We start from the raw sequence: 9,111 nt of genomic DNA, 5'->3' as shown, positions 1-9,111 counted from the left end.
ATGTTAATGAAATTGAATTTAAATAAAAAATAAGTCTGACAAAAAAAGATAAATACTGTATGTTCTCACTTTTATTCTCAACCTAAAAGAATAAAACTCATAGAAATAGGTGAAAGGTAAAAGAAATCCTGAAAAAGAAGCAAAGCTGTGGGAATCATGATTCCAGACTTCAAGCTATATTAGAAAGCGGTAGTCATCAAGATAATATGGCACTGGCACAAAAACAGACACATAGATCAAAGGATCAGAATAGAAAACCTATGAATGGACCCACACAATATGGGAAACTTACCCTGACAAAGCAAGAAAGAATATCCAATGGGGGAAAAAAAAACCAGTCTCTTCAACAAATGATGTTGGGAAATATGCACAGCAACATACAGAAGAGTGAAACTGGACCCCTTTCTTACACTATACACAAAGATAAATTCAGAACGGATGAAAGATCTAAATGTGAGACAGGAGACATTCAAAATCATAAAGGAGATCACAGGCAGCAATCTCCTTGACCTTGGACAAAGCAAGTTGCTCTAGACATGTTTCCAGAGGCAAGAGAAACAAAAGGGAAAATAAACTATGGGATTTCATCAAGATAAAAAGCTCTGCACAGCAAAGGAAACAATGAACAAAAAACCACAAGGCAACCTACGGAATGGTAAAGGACGTTTGCAAATGACATATCAGATATAGGGTTAGTATCCAATATCTATAAAGAACTGATCAATTTCAACATTCCCAACCCCCCCCAAAAAAATCAGTGATCTAGTCAAGAAATGGACAAAAGACAAGAACAGACATTTCTCCAAAGAAGAATTTCAGATGGCTAACAAACACATGAAAAGATGTTCAACTCACTTGGCATCAAGGAAATACATATCAAAACCATGATAAGATACCAATTTACACTTGCTCAGAGTTGCTAAAATTAACAACACAAGAAACAACAGGATTGGTCAGGATTCATAGAAAGAGGGAAGCTCTTGTATTGTTGTTGGGAACATAAACTGGTACAACCACTCTGGAAAACAGTATGGAGTTTCCTCAAAATGTTCAAAAAACTACCCTATGACCCAACAATTGAACTAGTAGATATTTACTCAGAGGATACAAAAATACTGGTTCAAAGGGGTACATGCACCCTGGTGTATATAGCAGCATTATAAACAATGGTCAAAAATTGAAAGAGCCCTGATGTCCCCCAACTGATGAATGGATAAAGAAGTTACACACACACACACACACACGCACACACACACACACACACACACTTGTATATTATCCATCAAAATGAATAAAATATTTCCATTTGTAATGATGTGGCTGGAACTAGAGGGTTAAGTGAAATAAGTCAGTCAAAGAAAGTCAAATATCATATTATTTCACTCATAAGTGAAATTAAGAAACAGAACATGAACATAGGGGAAGGGAAAGAAAAATAAAATAAGGTGAAAGCAGAAAGGGAAGCAAATCGTAAGACACTCTTAACCATAGGAAACAAATGGGGTCCTGGGAGAGGGATGTAGGTGGGGATATGGGGTAATTGGGTGACAGGAATTAAGGAGGGCACTTTCAGTAAGGAGCACAGGGTGTTGTATGCAACTGACAAATCACAGAATTGTACCTCTAAAACTAATAATATAATATATGTTAATGAAATTGAATTTAAATAAAAAATAAGTCTGACAGAAAAAGATAAATACTGTATGTTCTCACTTTTATTCTCAACCTAAAAGAATAAAACTCACAGAAATGGGATAGAATTGTGATTGCCAGGGGTTGAGGAAAAGGGGGAGATATTGGTCAAAGGATACAAATTTCCACTTGTAAAGAAAATTAGATCAGGGATCTAATGCACAGCGTAGTAACTATAATTATTGATACTGTATTATATACTTGAAAGTTTTTGAGAGAGGAATGTTAAATAGTATCACCCCACACATACCTACGGAAAAGTCATAATTATATGAAGTGATGGAAATGCTAATTAACCTTATTGTGATAAGCATTTTGAAATATACATATGTATCTAATCTTCACATTGTTCACCCTTAACCTTATATGTTATATGTCAAATAACTATATACTATATAGTATATATACTATATATACTATGGCCAATCATACTTTAAAATACATATTGAAATGAAAGTCTAGAAGGTAATAGAACAGAAATTTACTAAGGGTTATAGCTGGGTTCTGAAACTAATATTGGTTTAAATTTTCTTTCTTATTCTTTTTGCACTTTCCAGGTTTTTGACAATAAATATGTATTACTTTTAAAATAAAATTTTAATCAAATAAATCATATTTTAATCACTGTTATTATATGATTGAATACAAATGAATAAAAGCAGATTTTAAAAATTAACCATGCTATCACACAGATTCACATACATTACATACAAAGATGACACTAACTGCTCATGGAAATGAAAGCCCTTCAATTTGGGGTCAATTGTGGGTGAACCCTTTTTTTAAAAAATTGGTTTATACTAGTGTTGGGACTATGATGTTTGTAGAGCTGTTCTTAGTTGTCTTTGTGATTTTTTAGGTTGAAAAACATACTAGGTTTGGATGATATTGATTCTGTTCTGGGCTTTCCAGAGCTGCTCCTTCACAGAGCCTGGAGGCTGTGGTAGATGCAATTAATATAGATGACAACAATATCCAAGAACTGGTAGCTGCCTTGATGTTTTAAAAATCACTTGTACAAATATTACCTCATCTCTGTCAACCACTCTATTTTAAATTTTAGAACTGGAAATATGGAAAAATAAAACCTGAAATCAAATTTGAAAAGAAGGCATTTAAACCCCAAATACTAATTTGAGTTAATAATGTTATTAAAGGCTTCCCTCCCCTCAGAAATTATACTGGTGAGAAAAGAGTCTGAGAGATGCAGTCACCAAATGGGAAGAGCATGGTTCATATATTTCTGCATTGTTAACTTTTCCTTTTCTGGTGTGGGGTGTGGGTAAGTTACATGGGCTCCCTAAGCCTTACTGGCCTCATCCATAAAATGGGAATATTTGAAAGCCAAATGAGTTAATTTATACACATATGTATGTGCAGTGTGGCCATGCAATGATAGGTGTTGTATTTCTTCTTTTTCTCTAAACCAGGAAAGTAGTGTTTTCTCACTTCAAATCATAAGGCTGAAGGAAGGGCAAGATGGCAGAAGAATAGGAGACCCTGTTTCAATCAGTCCCCTGAACTGAGCCAAATATCTACCAGAACACTCTGAACACCCATGAAATAACCCTGAAATATAAGGTTATACATTTCTGGATCTCTACAGGGGCAGATCATCAGTGAAGAGGTACAGAGGAGTGGTAGTGCTCAGACTGATGCCAGAGGATAAACAGAAGGGGGAGGGAGCCACCAGAAGTGGCCCATTGGAAAGTAATACCCCAGTACAAAAGTGCCCTGTGCTTGGGGACCAGCATTAGCTTGGAAACTGGTTAAGACCACTCAAAAAAAAAAAAAGGGTCTTAAGGGGCAATTGGTGGGATTGGGAGGCCACAAGCATGAATCTAAGTCCACAGTCCCAGGGCAGTCACAACTGGCACCTACCCATTCCTGGGAGAGCCTGATGGGGGCTCTAGTCGGTGGTCCCTGGATGCATAGCCTTCCTCCACCTGCACCACCCCAGGGTCTGAGTGCACCTGGCATGGTCATTGGCTCCAGAAAACAGTCCTGGCAGTGGTAGCCACCAGGATTGGGCTCACCTGGACCAGTATTGCTTGCGGTTTTAGGGCATGGGGTTGCAGAGAAAAGTAGGGGCCTTGGGCGACCACTGAGATGGTGGCTGTCGGTGTGCACTGCCTGTGGGAGGTTTTAGTGTTCAGCCGAGTTTGCAGAGGGGGCTCTGTGTGTTCTTGGCCATCGAAAGGGAGCAGACTGAGGCTTCTGTATGAGGCAAAGGTCTGGGTGCAGACCGTTTACTTTGCTCTGACCCTCCGAGGTGAAAAGGTGCAAAAAGCCACCAAAGAACAAAAACCGCCAGAGAACAGATGCCTGAAAAAACAGTTTTCACAGGGCCCAGCCCCTTGTTAGGGGGCGGGATGACTCAGCCCAAGAAAGACTGACTGAAAAACAATGCAGCAGACCTCTCCTCCAGAAGACAAGCTGAAAGAACAAGAGGGCAACAACCACAGTGTCCCCATAAAACTGTAAAATCCGAACATGAGAGGAAAAAATATATTAAGTTCCTAGTATTGTCCCTAAACCTGTATATTTCTTAGATACAAGGTTTCTTTTTCTTTTTTTTAAATTCATTTTCACAATTCTTGTTCTTTTATTTTTTTAACCTACTTATCATTACAACTATATGCTTAATACAACATATCCCATAATAACTTTTTAACTTGAAATTTTTCATACATATACCTTTATTTCTTCTTCTTTTTTTAATATATCTAGATATAAGTTTCAAGGTAATCTTTTTTCCCTATTCAGTATTACCACTATATAAAAACCAGTTTTAATTTCCCTATATCTCTGGAAAGTTGAGTCCTTAACAAAGATGACAAGATACACCCAGGAAGAACTGAGATAAATTTCCTCACTCACATCAAGGGTTTATAACCACCTTCCCATCTTATTCTTTAGTCAGTGTTTCTTTGTATTTGTTTTTGTACTATATAAATCTTATTCTTATGGTTCATTTTGGCTGGGTTTTTCCCTTTTTTCCCTTTTAATTTTGTCAGTCTTTTTCTTTGTTCATTTTTGTTTTTGTGCCTCATAAATCTAACTTTTGGGGCTCATTTTGGCTGGGTTTTTTCTTCCTTTTTTCTTTGTTCTCTCTTTTTTATTTTTTCCTTCTTTTTGGTGGTGACTTCCTTGCCTGGATTGTGGTTGATATATTCAGCTCTACATCCCCTCAATCAACTCTCAGCAAAATTATGAGGAGGAGAAACACCCAACAGAGGAAAAATTCAGAGACTGTGACCTATGACACAGAATTGTTGGATATGGACATAAACAGTATGTTGGAAATAGAATTCAGGGTAACAATTATCCAAGCAATGGCTAGGTTGGAGAAGAGCATTAGTGGCAACATAGAATCTCTAATGGCAGAAGTGAGAGCTGATCTGGAAGAAGTTAAAAATGCTATCTGTTAGGGCCAATTTAATGTTAAAACCTGTTTAACTATTAGGGCCTGCTTAGCCAGAGCAACTGCATGTTGCCTAGGTAGCCATAGTGTTGTTTACATCCATGGACTTTATTCCAGGAGTAAGTGCCCCAGTAGTTCCTGGCATGGTTCTGGTATCGATTCCAGGAGTAAACGCCTTAACAATAGAAGCCACATACCTTGGGTCTGTGGTTATGCCCTATAAAACAAGCCTGTGAGATCGGGAGGGGGTTGCTCTCTTTGGAGGCAGCCCTGGCCAGTCAGTCTGACTTCTAATGCTTGGTATAGAATAAGGCTTTGCATAACTTTTACTTTGTCTCAGTCTTGTTCCTTTGATAACAGACCCCAACACTATCAATGAGATCCAATCTAATCTAAATACTCTAACAGCTAGGGTAACCAAGGCAGAAGATTAAATTAGTGATCTAGAAGACAAACTGATAGAAAAGAAGGGTCAGGAGGAGGCCTGGAACAAACAACATAGAATCCATGAAAACAGAATTAGAAAAATAAATGATAATGAAACATTCTAATGTCAGAACTTTTGGGATCCCTGAGTGGGTGGAGAGAGACAGAAGACTAGAAGATACAGTTGAACAAATACTGGAAGCAAATTTCCCTCATTTGGGGGATGGAACAAGTTCATGTCCTAGAGGTAGAGAGGACACCCTCCAAGATCAATGAGGGTAGAAATACCTCCAGGCACGTGACTGTGAAATTCACGAATCATAAATTCAGAGAGGAGGTCTTTTTTTTAATATTTTGTTTTATTTATTTGACAGACAGAGATCACAAGTAGACATAGAGACAGGCAGAGAGACAGGGGGAAGCAGGCTCCCCGCTGAGCAGAGAGCCTGATGTGGGGCTTTAACCCACTGAGCCACTCAGGCACTCCCCAGAGAGGAGGTATTAAGGGCAGCTAGGGGAAAGAAATTCCTTATGTATAGAGGAAGGATGCTATCAGAATGTCAGACCTGTCCACAGAAACCTGTAAAGCCATAAAGGGCTGGCAAGACACTTGCCAGGGTACTAAATGAGAAGAACAAGCAGCCAAGAATACTGTATCCAGGAAGGCTGACATTCAGAATGGATGGAGAGATAAAGAGCTTCCAAGACCAGCAAAGTTTAAAAGAGTAGGTGACCACCAAGCTGGCACTGCAATAAATATTAAGAGGGCGTTCTATAAAAGAAGAACAAACCCAAAGGTGACATAGAACAGAAATTTACAGAGACAATCTATAGAAACAAGGAGTTCATAGGCAACGTGATGTCAATAAAAATGTATCTTTCAATAATCACTCTCAATGTGAATGGCCTAAATGCTCCCACAAAATGGCACAGGTTTACAGACTGGATGCAACAACAGGGCCCGTCCAAATGCTGTCCACAAGAGACATGTTTGGAACCTAGAGATACACCCAGACTGAAAGTGAAGGCATGGAGAAACATCTTTCATGCCAGTGGATCTCAGAAGAAATCTGGGGTAGCGATTCTCATATCAGTAATTAGATTTTAAGCTAAAGACTGTAGTCAGAGACACAGAAGGACACTACATCATTCTTAAAGTCTATCCACCAAGAAGATCTAACAATTGTAAATATTTATGCCCCAATATGGGAGCAGCTAACTACATAAGCCAACTATTAATCAAATAGTCATATTGATATGAATACATTAATAGTAGGGGATCTTAACACACCCTTCTCCAGTAATAAATCATCCAAGCAGATAATCAACAAAGAAACAAGAGCTTTGAAAGACACATTGGACCAGAAGGACCTCATAAATATATACAGAACATTCCACCTTAATACAACAGAATATTCATTCTTCTCGAGCACACATGGAACTTTCTCCAGAATAGACCACATACTGGGTCACAAATCAGGTCTCAACTGATACCAAAAGACTGAGATTATTCCTTTCATATTCTCAGATCACAATGTTTTGAAACTGTAACTCAATCACAAGAAAAAGTTTGGAAGAAATTCAAACACTTGGAAGCTAAAGACCATCCTGCTCAAGAATGTTTGGATCAACCAGGAAGTCAAAGAAGAACTTAATTCATGGAAAAGAATGATGATTTATTCTTCTTGACCAGGAGAGGGTGGGACTAGATGGTCTCCAGGTCTGAGACTAAAGGCTCTTTGAGGTGGGGATGAGGGAGCGTATAGGGTGCCCAGTTATATTTGAATTTCAGACAAAATACAAATACTTTTTAAAATTTTTTTATTTATTTGGGAGTAAGAGAGAAAGCATGAGTGGAGAATGGGGAGGGGCACAGCAAATGGGAGAAGCAGACTTTCTGCTGAGCAGGGAGCCCAACATAGGGCTTTATCCCAGAACCTTGAAGTCATGATATGAGCCAAAGGCAGACATTTAACTGACTGAGCCACCCAGGCACCCTAAAAATAATTTTGTTAATAAAAATATGTACCATCTAGTAAGGGGGATATAATTATACTAAAAAAATATTGCAGGGGATATAGTTATACTAAAAAGTATTCATTGTTTATCTGTAATAAAAAACAGCTGGGAATCCTATATTTTATCTGGCAACCCTATGGAGGAGGAACAAGTACTTTAAATAAATGGCTTCCCAGGGAGGAAATCCTGAGATTGGGGAAAACAGAGGCCACAATAAACAATGACTTTTTGAAGAGATGAATAAAGGCAGCTTCTTTTATGCCAATTAAGCAATCACAGATGACCCTGTCAGAAATCCAAGCTCATGACTAACATGAGACTGGAGACAAGGAAAAGAAATTTAAAAGATTAAGAACCAAAAAAGAAATCTTGATAAAGAGGGCCAGACAACAGACAGAATAGTCCCATCCAGAAAGGTAAGAGCATGTCCTTCTCAACCATTGTTTTTGTCCAAGAGAACAGGTTTGGGGGGATTGTGGTGGGCTCCTTTGCCCTCCCTCATTGCTTCCCTGATGTTTGGCTGTCCACAAAATCTCTCCTTAATGTAAGTCTCCAGCTTCTGAGGGCTCACAAAGTCTCCTCCTAGATCCTGTTCCTAGACTGCCAAGAAGAAAAACAGAGGACCATGCTGCATCCTGCTTGTGATTCTGCTTGTGTATTCTCCTGTCACTTGAAAGACTGCTTCTCTTGGTTTGGGATGAGGTCCATTTGTTGCACCCACACTATTTGCAGAGTTTACATAGATTTACAAAAACAATTTAATGCAGAATTGGGTTTTGTATCTGTAATTTTTAACATAGGGCTCACCCCTACATTATTTACCTGAGATGCTCAGTGAGTTCAAATAGAATTTCTTTTTTACAATTGGGAAGGAAAAATTACAATAGAAAGGGTTCACATGGCAAATTCCCCACTCGGTTCTCCCACTTCTCTCCTACTATTTTAAAGAGGTTCATTAATATATTAATATAATATTAATAATATATATAATATTAATAATAATTAATATAACTAATATAACTCTATTATCAGAGCTTTGAAATTCATGAGAACTAGAGAGAAGAAAAATACAATGGCAAGGAGAGAGAGAAACTGTTGTTGGTTTCATGAGCTCTTTATCTATTTGTTTGTATTATGGTTTAAAATTTTGTATTCTCTCTCTATATATATAATATATTATTATATATGTTATACATATATATACTGTTATATGTGTGTGTGTGTCACACCCACATATTTAAGCCCTATTCATGAGACCTGAATGAGAGAGAAGCAAAAACTGATTTCAGTGGGAGGGAAAACAAATCATTAGACAAAATCAGGTTACGGGAGTCCTCATCTTGTTTTGGAAGGTGTGAATGAATACACACAAGCCCAGGCATTTCCTTTGCTGGAGGGTGGACTTGGAGAATGCTGTGCTCAGCCACATACCCATATGTTATCTAACTGTCTATATGGCCAAACACTGATATCAATTTAATACTTTTGGAGAGAAATAACTCCTTTTATTAACCAGTCTTGTGCCAGGGAAAATACGGAATGAATAAGAA

Source organism: Mustela erminea, chromosome 12 (assembly GCF_009829155.1).
Source record: "Mustela erminea isolate mMusErm1 chromosome 12, mMusErm1.Pri, whole genome shotgun sequence".
NCBI lineage: Eukaryota > Metazoa > Chordata > Mammalia > Carnivora > Mustelidae > Mustela > Mustela erminea.
The sequence above is the reverse complement of the archived record's forward strand: the minus strand, read 5'-3'. Positions refer to the sequence as shown.